This window comes from Bos mutus, chromosome 15, assembly GCF_027580195.1.
Source record: "Bos mutus isolate GX-2022 chromosome 15, NWIPB_WYAK_1.1, whole genome shotgun sequence".
Classification (NCBI taxonomy): Eukaryota; Metazoa; Chordata; class Mammalia; order Artiodactyla; family Bovidae; genus Bos; species Bos mutus.
Window position 1 is genome coordinate 39,210,176 of NC_091631.1, and position 12,688 is coordinate 39,222,863.

At 49.3% G+C, this 12,688-nt stretch overlaps 1 protein-coding gene across 11 annotated transcripts in view; it reads left to right on the forward strand.

The window, feature by feature from the left end:
• The first annotated feature begins 2,060 nt into the window (after positions 1–2,060).
• MICAL2 (microtubule associated monooxygenase, calponin and LIM domain containing 2) overlaps positions 2,061–12,688 on the forward strand; it is a 244,200-nt gene continuing 233,572 nt past the window's right edge. For 5 of the 11 annotated variants that reach the window (XM_070383932.1, XM_070383933.1, XM_070383935.1 and 2 more), the window contains exon 1: positions 2,061–2,230. The gene's annotated coding sequence lies outside the window, so the exon portion shown is untranslated. The remainder of the gene's footprint in view (positions 2,231–12,688) is intronic. The other 6 variants (XM_070383937.1, XM_070383938.1, XM_070383939.1 and 3 more) reach the window with 4 other exon arrangements.

A 12,688-nucleotide genomic window follows, 5' to 3' on the forward strand; every position in this document is an offset into this window, starting at 1 on the left:
TGCATCATTATGAACAAAGCTAGTGGAGGTGATGGAATTCCAGTTGAGCTATTTCAAATCTTAAAAGATGATGCTGTGAAAGTGCTGCCCTCAATATGCCAGCAAATTTGGAAACTCAGCAGTGGCCACAGGACTGGAAAGGGTCAGTTTTCATTCCAATCCCAAAGAAGGGCAATGCCAAAAACTGTTCAAATTACCACATGATTGCACTCATCTCACATGCTAGCAAAGGAATGCTCAAAATTCTCCAAGCCAGGCTTCAGCAATACGTGAACCATGAACTTTCAGATGTTTAAGCTGGATTTAGAAAAGGAAGAGGAACCAGAGATCAAATTGCCAACATCCGTTGGATTATCGAAAAAGCAAGAGAGTTCCAGAAAACATCTATTTATGTTTTATTGACTATGCCAAAGCCTTTGACTGTGTGGATCACAACAAAGTGTAGAAAATTTTTCCACACTTTGGAAATGGGAGTACCAGACCACTTGACCTGCCTCCTAAGAAATCTGCATGCAGGTCAAGAAGCAACAGTTAGAACTGGACATAGAAAAACAGACTGGTTCCAAATCAGGAAAGGAGTACATCAAGGCTGTATATTGTCACCCTGCTTATTTAACTTATATGCAGAGTACATCATGCAAAATGCTGGGCTGGATGAAGTATAAGCTGGAATCAAGATTGCTGGGAGAAATATCAATAATCTCAGATATGCAGATAACACTACCCTTATGGCAGAAAGCGAAGAAGAACTAAAGAGTTTCTTGATGAAAATGAAAGAGGAGAGTGAAAAAATTGGCTTAAAACTCAACATTCAGAAAACTAAGATCATGGCATCTGGTCTCATCACTTCATGTCAAATAGATGGGGAAACAATGGAAACAGTGACAAATTTTATTTTGGGGGGCTCCAAAATCACTGTAGATGGTGACTGCAGCCATGAAATTAAAAAATATTTGCTCCATGGAAGAAAAGCTATGACTAACCTAGACAGCATATTAAAAAGCAGAGACATTACTTTGCTGACAAAGGTCTGTCTAATTAAAGCTATGGTTTTTCCAGTAGTCAAGTATGGATGTGAGAGTTGGACTATAAAGAAAGCTGAGTGCCAAAGAATTGATGCTTTTGAACTGTTGTGTTGGAGAAGACTCTTAAGAGTCCCTTGGACTGCAAGGAGAACCAACCAATCCATCCTAAAGGAAATCAGCCCTGAATATTCATTGGAAGGACTGATGTTAAAGCTGAAACTCCAATACTTTGGCCACCTGATGCAAAGAACTGACTCATTGGAAAAAACACTAATGCTGGGAAAGATTGAAGGCAGGAGGAGAAGGGGACAGCAGAGGATGAGATGGTTGGATGGCATCACTGACTCAATGGACATGAGTTTGAGTTAACTCCGGGAGTCAGTGTTGGACAGGGAGGCCTGGTGCAATGCGGTCCATAGGGTCGCAAAGAGTTGGACACTACTGAGCGACTGAACTGAACTGAACAGGTGATATGCACCACCGCCTCTTTCCACCAGTTTTATTCTAAGGCCAGTCCAGGTGAGGGGAAGGGCCTATCCGCTAGCAGGGGTTTGCTGAAGCCCAGAGTGATCAAGAAGCAAAGCAAGAAGGAAGGGCCACGGCCGGTACTAGAACTGGTATGCCGTTCCCCCAAGTCCAAAAGGGGACACCGAGGGTTGCTTTCCAGCTTCTTAGGCCAAGGAGCGTGAAGCCCAGCCCTTGCCTCTCTCTTGACATTTGGATACCCGCACCAGGGTTTTCATCTAGCAGCACCACCACGCCTTGTCCCCATCGGCCCTCTGCTGGTCTCAGAATTGCACTGATCTCGGTGGGAGCGCCGGGCTGCTCCCTACTCTAGGGCCGGGCTACAGCCCACGTGCGCCCGCGGCTGCCGCGGTGACAGCTGGCCCCCCAGGGGCGGGGCGGGTGGAGAGCGGGGGTGGGGGTGGGCTCCGCGCCGCGCCGCCATTGGCTACGGGCCTCCACCTGGGGGCGGGGCCGCGCCGCCCGTGGCCCTGTCATTGGTCTCGCCGCAGATGGGGGCGTCTCCCGGTCTTGTCCGCCGCAAGGCGCAGAACCGCAGGCGCTCGCCGGGCTAAGCCTGCGCGGGGACGCCTAGCTCGCTCACAGTTCGGCAGGCGGCCTCCGGGTCCCGACCACTGCGCCCGCGGCCCTGGGCGAGAATAGAGGCTGGACTCGAGGTTCGGCGGCCGGCGCCGCTCTCGGTAAGGAGGTGGGGGGAACGGGAGGGAAGGGAAGAGTGGGGTTCCAGGAAGAGCGGGCGGGGACCTTGGTAGCCGAGCCTGGACTCTGCGCCTTAGCTGGCGCCGGGGAGGGTCAGGTGCGGCGGCAGCATCTCCCGCCTCAGACCCTCCCCGCGAGGCGCCCAGCGAGCAGGTGGCGCTGCCCAGGGAGGCCGGTGTACCCCTATAGCTCTCTGAATCCATTAGAACGCAGTACCACGGACTACCACTTACTCCGCCCCACAACACCCAAATTCTTCCATTCTAAGCCTAGAAAATACCCAAACGTCGCCATGGAGTGGGAGCGACGCGCCAGCAGTACCGCCTGCCACCGGGGCAGATCATCCCCAAACTTACCTTCCCACGATTTGGACACCCAGCCTGTCACGTTCTTTCCCGGCGTTTCGCTGGGCGCACCCCACACCCTAGCAGGGTTCCCCTCCCTTAACAACAGGAAGTTAAGTTGGGCCAAATGTCGGTGGCCTGGCCGCCTGCGGGGTAGGATTGGGTCTGGGACGGTGGCCCGAGGGGCTGTGGAGCTGTCTTTTTCTGAACCTCGCTCCCCCAGCAGCACGCACGCCCCCCAGGCACCGGAGCACCCCCGCGGGGCTTGCCCTTGCGGACCGGCCCCGGGTAAAAGTGCCCGCTAACTTGACTTTCAGGCCGGGGCAGGTGGGGTTAATTTATCCTAGGCCAGCCTTTCGGCAGAACTAGGAACGGCCTTTGCTGGATGGGGAGGAGGCGTGTTGAAACCAGAGTAAACGTGCGTCTCCTTCCACATTGTTTATTCTGAAGCCAAAGAGCTTTTATTTGGAGGCACATCGGGCCCTAATGGGACCTTAAGCAGTGTGGGGACCTCTTTCTGTCAGTCTCACCTGCTCACTACAGTCTTGGGTGGTGTCCCTGAAGGATGAAGTCCCAACCAGTTCCCTTCTGGGCGGCCTGGTGGGAGAAGTCAGCAGCTGGTTGGCCCTGAGATGTTTGCTTGCCTGGGTGCTCTGAGACCGGGGTCCCCTGGGTCTCCAGGCCAGATCTGTTCCTGTCCCTTTCCCAGGGGAAGGGGGCCCAAGGGGGGCTCAGGTCTCCAGGGCAGCCACACATGATGCTGTGGAAGCTCTTATTGCAGTAAGAACTGTCCTTCAGATAGAGAGAAGATGGTTCTATTAAGTGCCTACTGAGCAAGCTAGGCACTTAAGTCTTGGCTTGTGGCACTTTTGTGGCCAATTTCACGGTAATTAAAAACCTCTGAGAGGTTTGCCCTCCTCATTTTAGAGATGGGGAAACAGACTCAGGTAGGGTAAGTGCCCAAGGTCACATAGAAAGTGGCATAGCCAGGATTTGAAACAGACTGCCAGAGCTCAGGTCCAGAGCTCTTCCTGCTGACCCATGGCTGTGAAGAGTGAGTGTTGTAGGCTCCTGGCCTCTGAAAAGATTCTGTCCAAAGATCCTGAGGGTGCTTCTTATTATTTATTTATTTTGATGTGGATCATTTTTAAAGTCATTATTGAATTTGTTACAATATTGCTTTTGTTTTGTTTTAGTTTTTTGGGCCACAAGGCATGTGGGATCTTAGCCCCCCGACCAGGGATCAGACCCGCACACACTGCCTTGGAAGGTGAAGTCTTAATCACTGGACTGCCAGGGAAGTCCCCTGGGTGTTTTTGTCTTTTTTTTTTTTTTAAGCAGAGCACTTGAACTGACCCAAGTTAGCCAAGTTGTTCAACCTGCAGATGTCTTGCCCACCCTGTCCTTCAAGGATGATGGCAAGTGTTGGTCATGCTGTGAGGGGGAGGGGTTGATTGTTGGAGTCTGGGTGGTATTTGAGGGGGAAGGCTGCCTCTGCCGCTGTTGACTTGAACCTACCTCTGAGAGCTGACTTCTGCAATGATTTAGAAGGACTGTTATTTGCAATAATCTGGCACCCCACTCCAGTACTCTTGCCTGGAAAATCCCATGGACGGAGGAGCCTGGTGGGCTGCAGTCCATGGGGTCACAAAGAGTCGGATACGACTGAGCGACTTCACTTTCCCTTTTCACTTTCATGCATTGGAGAAGGAAATGGCAACCCACTCCAGTACTCTTGCCTGGAGAATCCCAGGGATGGTGGAGCCTGGTGGGCTGCCGTCTATGGGGTCGCACAGAGTCGGACATGACTGAAGCGACTTAGTAGCAGCAGCAGCTACTTTAGGGCCGATTCTAGTTTTATTTTTTTTTTTTTTTAGGAGGGAGGGCAGATGTTGAAGTACATTAGCTGTGATTGTAAGGTGACTGAGATCCACAGTTGGAGTTTATGTTTATAAAAAATGAAATCACTGCCTCTTTCCTTCTTCAGGCCCAGGCCTGGCTTTCTGCTCATCCTTCTCTTCTTAAAGAAAATTGTGATTACCAATTAGTTACACCTTAGTATAAATCAGCTTATGGACTAAGGCTGATTGTGGTTTGGTCATTGGAAGCTTATTCCCAGGAACTTTAAGGAGCACAGGAGCACTGAGTAATCCCTCTCCGCCTGTGATTGGGATGTGTCTCTCTTTTCTCCACCCACGTCCACACCCATCTGGGTGTGCCTCCCAGTCATGGGCCCTGTTCCTTTCACTCTCTACTACTGAGGTCCTGCCTTCCTGGGGGAGAGCCTTATCTCTGCCAAGAGGAGTGGGGTTAGGTGCAAGAAGATTTGGGTTGAACATTGTCAATCTTTGAGGCTTTTCCAGGGCTAGAGAGTCTCTGTTGTTTAAAGAACCAGAAAAGGGAACACTGTATATCATGCTGGGATTTTTCATTCTTTATAATCATTTGATTCTCACGGTAGCCCTCTGAAGAAGTATATAAGGTTATTCCCATTTTACAGATTAGGAAACTGAGGTTCAGGGACTTACCTCCAATTATAAGCCTAGTGAGTGACCAAACTAGGATTCTGTTCTCCATCTGCATGAATGAGGTCTGTGTGGTAAATTCAACACTGAGAGAAACAGGAAAAAACTGTGGCCATCTTCTGAACTTTGGAGGCTTGGTGTGTACAGCCCTCTGTTGTGCTTATGATTCCCCAGCTTATGTTGTAATTATTTGTGAACATTTCTTTTTCCACCCCACTATGAAATGGCATTTAAAACGCTCATAAACATGGCATATTTATGGAGGTCCAGTGGTTAGGACTGGGCACTTTACTGCAAGGGCCTGGGTTCTATCCCTGGTCAGAAAACTAAGATCCCACAAACTGCGCAGTGTAGTCCCTCCCCCCCTCCCCCCACCAATTATTGATATTTTCAAGCACAAAAATAGAATAGTATAATGAGCCCCAAATACTCATTATCCAGCTTCAGCAACCAAGATCATGCCAGGCTGGCTTCATCTCTCTCTTTCTCTTTTTTTCTTCCCTATCTATTTTAAAAAGAAGGTTCTTTCATGACCACATCACTATTATTGCATGTAGCAGAATCAACAGTAACTCTTTGGTCTCATCTGTATATATTCAGATGAAGTGACCTTCCTCATGAGTTTGTTCAAATCACGATCCAAACAAAGTCTGTGTGGTACATTTGGTCGTTAGTCCTTTTACGCCTACTTTAGTCTGGAGCACCACCCCCTCTGCGGCACTTCTGCTTTTATCCAGCCGTTTTCCGTTACCCTCCGTTTTTAAATCTCCCACTGAACAGCGAACCCTGTGATGCTTAAGTCTGCTTTTGTGCTCTGTTGGATCCCCAGTGCTGTCCCTGGAATGGGGCAGGGGCGTGGTGAGCATCTGCCCAGTGATGTTGCAGCCACTCAGGAAATGCATATTGAATGAATGAATCCTGTGGTGGGTTTGTATGACGGCCCGTGCGTGTGTTTAGCTAAGAGGTTTTTTTTTTTTTAAAAAAAGATGACTTGCTCGAGTGTGGATATTTCCTCTGCAAGTGTCAGCCTGTAAACATCCTAAAACAATAGAACTATTTGCCGTGCTCTCTGGCGCTGTGGTTTGCCGTGTGGGGAGCCCAGGCAGCTGCCGAGGTGCCCTGATCAGCAACTGGCCTCTGCAAATCACACGTGGGGCTGACAGGGACTGAGATCATTTCTGCCCAAGCTCTGAATACTGACTTATGCAGCCACAGGCATTACCACATTAGGAGTCCGGCATTTGGCCTTGGGCTGCCCAGAGAATGCTGTCTACCTCTCTCTGGGCAGTGTAAGATTCTTGCCTTGTGCCTTCGGGAGCCTTCTCTATCTGGCCTCATACCTGGGCAAGGTGTGGGCTCTTCTCAAATCATTATCCATCTGCAACTGACAGACCATGACAGAAAACATACACTTATAACCTTTCAGTGTCTGGTCTGAATTTATGGTGAAGAGATAGTATCACCATCGGCACCTTTGTAGGCATCCTAATGAAGGAGACCAGAGGCTCAGTGAGAAGGATGAGGTGTGTTCCCTCCCCAGATAACAAGCTTCACACCTGGATTCCTTGTCAGATCTCTCCAAGGTGCTGGGCTCTCTGATAGCCATCTTCTGACCCACCAGCAAAGACCCTTCTCTGTAGATAGCCCCTAAATGAGGAGGCTTTTTTCTTTTCCTCCTCCTCCTCCTCAACATAAACAGGCTTTTCCACTAGTCATTAAGTATAAGAGAATGTTGTTTTTCTCTCTGTATGGTGGAGATAGAGTTAATTTTTTCCTGTATATTTCTCAGCATTTTTCTAAAATTTTTATAATAAAAATGTTTTATTGTTCTAATGGAAAATCAAAATATTGGGGATATTTTTCCTCTTAAAAAAGAGAACTTCCTTCAACTGATTTGTGTAGGTAAACAAGGTTATACATGCACTCTGTCCAGTTTTATGTGTGGATAGGTTCCTATACCCATTGGGATTTTGATATTTGCCTATTTTATTTTTTGACATTATTTTAAAGAATATATCTGTGTTTTTATTTACATTTTTTAATGTTTGGCCTCACCGTGTAGTTTGCAGGATCTTAGCTCCCTGACCAGAGATGGAACCCAGACCTGTACAGCGAAAGTGCCAACCACCAGGGAATTCCCATACCTAACAAAGCTGGAGCTGCGGAGACAGGAAGCTGTGGAATCCACACAGCCTGACCCTCTTTCTCATTGTACCACCTCACTTTCTTTCATGAGAATTTCATTCTGGTTTCCTCAGAATGAAATCTTTCTCATGGTAGGCTCTTGATTTTGATTTTTTTTATTCAGGGAGTTGGAGATATCAAAAGAGGACAGAATAACATAGTGGGTTAAGAAAAAGGCAGGGCAAAGCTTCAGGCTCAGACGGCCTGTCTTGTCCCCTTGGGAAAGTGCCTGATGGCCAGATGCCCCACTCACCTCACTTCGGGGGGCCCTGACCCCTCCCTTCACCATTTTCTGTTTTTCTCCCTGCCACCTCCTCTGAGGTAGAAAACACAGCTGCTCTGCACTGATAAGGCTCCTCCTTCTCAAGCCCTGATCATCTGGTCTCTGAACTCAGAGTTAGTGGGGGTGACGGGGACATGGGCCTTCTAGTCACAAACAAACCTTCATCTCAGGGCTGGGTCACAGTGGAGTGTGATTTTTGAGATCCTTCCCTTCTCTGCCAGCTGTTGAGAAAATGTCCATCCCTGTGTCCCAGAGGAAGAGCCGTTTGTGAATACCAGGTATGCTGGTTGTTGTTTAGTCACTAAGTCATGTCTGACTCTTTTGAGACCCCATGGACTCTAGCCTGCCAGGCTCCTCTGTCCAGGGGTTTCCCGGGCAAGAATACTGAAGTTGGTTGCCATTTCCTTCTCCAGGGGTTCTTCCCAACCCAGGGATCGAACCCACATCTCCTACATTGCAGGTGGATTCTTTACCACCGAGCCACTGGGGAAGTCTGGTACTAGGTATTGTATCGTTTCTTAAATGCAATTGCTCTAAATATTACTACAGTTTATCCTAGGAAAACCCGTGTGTCTCCCTGGTGGCTGGCAGTGAGTTGTGTGTGTTTGTGTGTGGATGGTGTGGTGTTTGTAGGGTTGGGATTTTAGTGTGTTCTGTACTTGCGCTGGTGTTTCTCTCCCCTGAGAGTCAGAGCAATCTTCCTGTCCCTCCTCACCTGAACCCCCCTTTTCTTGGGGGTATCCAGAGACCTTGCCGCTCTTGTACTTCTTCCAAGGCTCGGTCAGCTTTCTCTTTGGGGAATACAGAGATCAAGGCAGGGACTTGTTTCCTGCTGGTTTGGGGCTCAGGTTTTCCCTTTCCCGTGCAGTGGAGGATGTCTAGTGCTGATGTCCTTTCTAAAGGCAACAAGGTAGGATAGCAAAGAGTCGGCTGGCGGTCCCTGATCCCTGAGCTGCTGCAACAGCAGGTTTAATGGAACATTTGCAGGCTGGAGCTCCTGACACACCCAGTGCAGAAACCAACCAGCCCAGAGACAGAGGGGGAGTCTAAGAACATCTTGTCCTGCACCGTAGTATCAATGTGTTAAGATGCGGAAACTACTTCTTGGCTCTGGTGACTTTGAATGGTTGGCTTTGGCTACTGATCTGAGAACTGACTGTATATGGTGAAGAGTTGCAGGATCTCAGGGTTTAACTTGTGCCAGGGCCAGGAGAATGAAGTGTAGGGGAGGATGAAGAAGTGCCAAAGTCACTTGGACGTTCTGATCACCAAGGAGAGCTGCTGGGGGCCTGGTAGAGCTGCTGAACCCTTCTGTTGGACAGCTTCATCTCAGGGGAGCAGCATGGGGGGTTGAGGTGCGGCCTGTGGAGTTCACGGCTGCTGTAAAGTTGGGGCGCTGATGACTCTGCATGTCAGGACGGCTGGGCTTTTGCACAGTGGAATACAAAGATGATAACAGTCAGGAGCTCTCTGCTTGGAGGGGTGAGAAATCCGATAGTGGAAGAAAGGGACAGAATAGAGGATTAAGCAGGGGAGTCAGGGAAGCCTCTCTCCAGACCCTCGAGAAGAGGATACAGTCAATCTGTTTCCTAAGGGGATGTCATGGGGGCTCATGCAACTGGTTGCAGCCTTGGAGACCAAGGGGTTCATGCTCAGAGAGCTTCTGGCCATCTGCCTGGGCTTGCAGCAAGTTACTATTGTGAGGGAGATAAGAAGCTTCTTCTGGATTCCAGGCTTGCTGCGACCAGGGGACCCAGGACTTCCTACTTGGTCCAGGTCACTATCTCCAGCTTGGGTGTGTCTGTTACCTTGTACCTGACATCTTAGGCTCTCTTAAAAATGACTCACCCATGGGAATTCCCTGGTGGTCTAGAGGTTAGGACTCTGTACTTTCATTGCCAAGGGCCCAGGTTCAATCCCTGGTGGGAGAACTAAGAGCCCACAAACTGCATGATGCGGCCAAAAAAAAAAAAGACTCATCCTTCCCCTACCACGTGCATGGATGACGGTACTCACCCTCCCCCGCCCCATGTATACACATACACACATACCACACAAGTGATGCTACTCACCTCCACACACACATGCATAGATAGTGATGCTCACCCAGCCTCCCCCCCACATACCTGGATACATGACATTCACCACCCCCCACACAGATGAGGCTATTCACTCCACACATACATGGGTGCGTGGTAACATATTCACTCAATACGAAGAGAATTCAATGAAAAGCAGTCCCCCAGTCCTCAGTTCTCTTCCTCAGCGGCACTACTGACCCCAGTCTCCTGTGGCTCCTTCCAGATAGTCTAGGCATATATTTGTGCCTATTTCCCTCTTCATTCCTCTCTCAGGCTGGGAAGCCACCAGGCTGGAAAACCAAAGGACCCGCGGGGCTGCTGAGACTCAGCAGTTATCTGAATTAGCCAGGCATGGCTTGACTCCTGCCCTTCTACCCTACTTTGTCACCTCTCCCATTTAGGACCCTCCTTTGGTTGGATTTGTGGGTGCAGAGAGTCTGGTCACTTAGACTCTCAGGAGCACTTTCTGGGTGCAGGTGATGGAGGCAAAGACAAACAAATGTGCTAAGACAGACCTGGGTTTGAATCGGAGCCATGTGGCCTTGGGCATCAACGAACCCTAGTGTTTTAGTCTGTAAAAAAAAAAAAAAAGGAGGTAATCACACTGAACTCAGGGAATTGATGTAGAAATAAAATATTTGTGAAGTGCCCCACTTAGGTAGGCACTCAGAACTGTGAGTTTTTTTCCACTTGTAATGAGTGACCCATTTTCAGAATGAATGACACTGGCATGGAATCCTCTGGATGACTTCCTGGAAATTTTCTTGGTGGATCCCTGAGCTTTTATTTCCCTGCAGATGGCAGCCAGTTCTCCATTTTCTGCCAAGTTGGGCTCTCCCCCACCACCTCTTCCTGCTGTGTCCACCCCAGCCTCTGAACACCACCTCTTCCTCTGTCCTTTCATCCCCTCACCTCTCCCCTACTGTTGGTGAGCAGGAGGCTGCAGGTGCCTGGAGAAAGCTCTGGGCTGTTTATGGCTGTTCTCTGGGGGTGTTTATGCTCTAATCTTCTTCAGAAGCTCCAGCAGATGTCTGTTTATTGCTGAAACTTCATCTTTATCTTCAGCATAAGAGAAGAAAGAGGCTATTTTTAAAGAACTTTAATTGGCAGGTCTGCACACCACGGCCTAGATTGCCTCCAAGTTTCGTTCTTCATCATGCTCACTCTACCCATTTGAAACCCTTCAGATCCAAACAGAGAGACCTTATATGTCCTGATTTTAGGGCAGCACTTACATTTGGCAGGCAGTGGTAATCTCTTAAAAAGGTAGGTCAGGGAGCAAAGGCAATCAGCTGACTGTCTTTCTGGGTTGGGACAAATGGAGTGAGAGAGAGTAGCATGTGTATGTCCATAGAAACCAGCATCTTCCCCCACTTCTGCCCCTTCCTTCTCCCTACGCTGAGAGGGGCCTGCCTGCTGCCTGCTGATTGGCTGGGAGATCTTTAGCCTTAGCTTTCCCTTTGGACTCCGGTGGGGCTCAAGGTAAGGGGGGAGTGGAAGCAGGTCGTTTCAAATGATACTGACCTCTCAGGAGGGAGGGCGAGTAGAGACTATGAGTCACAGAAACTTGAGATGTCAGATTGGAAGGGACCTCTGAGATCACCTAGTTCTCACTCCTGCCACCTTGTTGTTGTTTTTTTTAACCTGTGGGGAAACTGAGGCTCAGAGGCTTCTTGTATTTTTGTTTAATTGAGTTTTTTTGGCTGTACTTTGCAGCATGTGGGATCTTAGTTCCCCAACCAGGGAGGGAAACCACACCCCCTTCAGTGGAATCATGGAGTGTTAACCATTGAACTGGCGGGGAAGTATCAAGGTTTCCTGATACTGAGTGGAGGCCAGAACGTGTGGTTCCTGGCTCAAAGTCACCTAGCCAGGTCAGAATCTGTTCTCCATCCTCCGTTTCTGTCAGGCTGTGAGCCTGTGACCAGGCTCAGGCAGCAGACTTGGATCTGGCCTTCCCTTTTGCAGCACCAAGCTGTATCTCCCCTTTCTAGCAGGTCTCTTGTGCTTTGAACTGGGACTTCCTAGGTGGCACTAGTGGTAAAGATCCTGTCTGCCAATGCAGGAGACACAAGAGATAAGTGTTCAATCTTTGGGTAGGGAAGATCCCTTGGAGGAGGGTGTGGTGACCCACTCCAGTATTCTTGCCTGGAGAATCCCATGGACGGAGGAGCCTGGCAGGCTCCAGTCTAACAGGCTAGCAGAGTCAGACATGACTGAAACAATTTAGCACCCTGGTAGCACTGGCTTGCACAGTGGTTTGGTGCAACATCTTCCCTTATCAGAACTACTGCCCCCAGAGTTCTGGGGCCTAAAATTCCCACCTTTGTCTTCAGCCCTTGTCTCCAAAGGGCCTTTGTTAAAAATACAGAATTTAACTGCGAAAGATATTATATTGATTAGTTTATCTCCAATTAACTGTCAGGTGAGAGCTAAACCTCGAGAGAATGGGGAATGAGTCAGCTTGAAGTAGGTAGAGGAGGGAGTCAGAAAGGACTGTAAATAGGGTGCTGTCTGGGCTGGCATGGAGCATGGTGACCTACGCTCCTTAGGGCTTGGTATTCAGCTGCCACGCCGAGGGGGTACTCTGCTGAATGACAGAAGCAGAGCTTTCATCTAACATGTGGAGGGAGGTGCCTTAGACAAGCCCATAGATGCCCACACATCAAGATAAGAGTTTGGAATGTTGCATTAGACAGTCGCAGTGTGAGGGAGTCAGGGGAGACCTCCTGGAGGAGGTGGCAGTTGGTCATTGAGATGGGCCTTGAAAGATAGGATTTCATAGGCAGAGATGGGGAGAGGTAGAGCGCAAAGAGATGTGGAAACATAAGGGTATGTTCAGGATGTCACGTGGTAGAAATGTGGGGGTTGCCTGGGGGAACTGTGGAAGCTGAGGCTAGAATCAGGCTAGCCTTAAGTACTGGTGAGAGGGGTGAGTATGGCCCTAACCCTGCAGTCAGTGGGAACTATTGGAGAGGGATGGTCAGAGTGCTCCTTCAGGCAGATCAGGTTGTGCAAGATA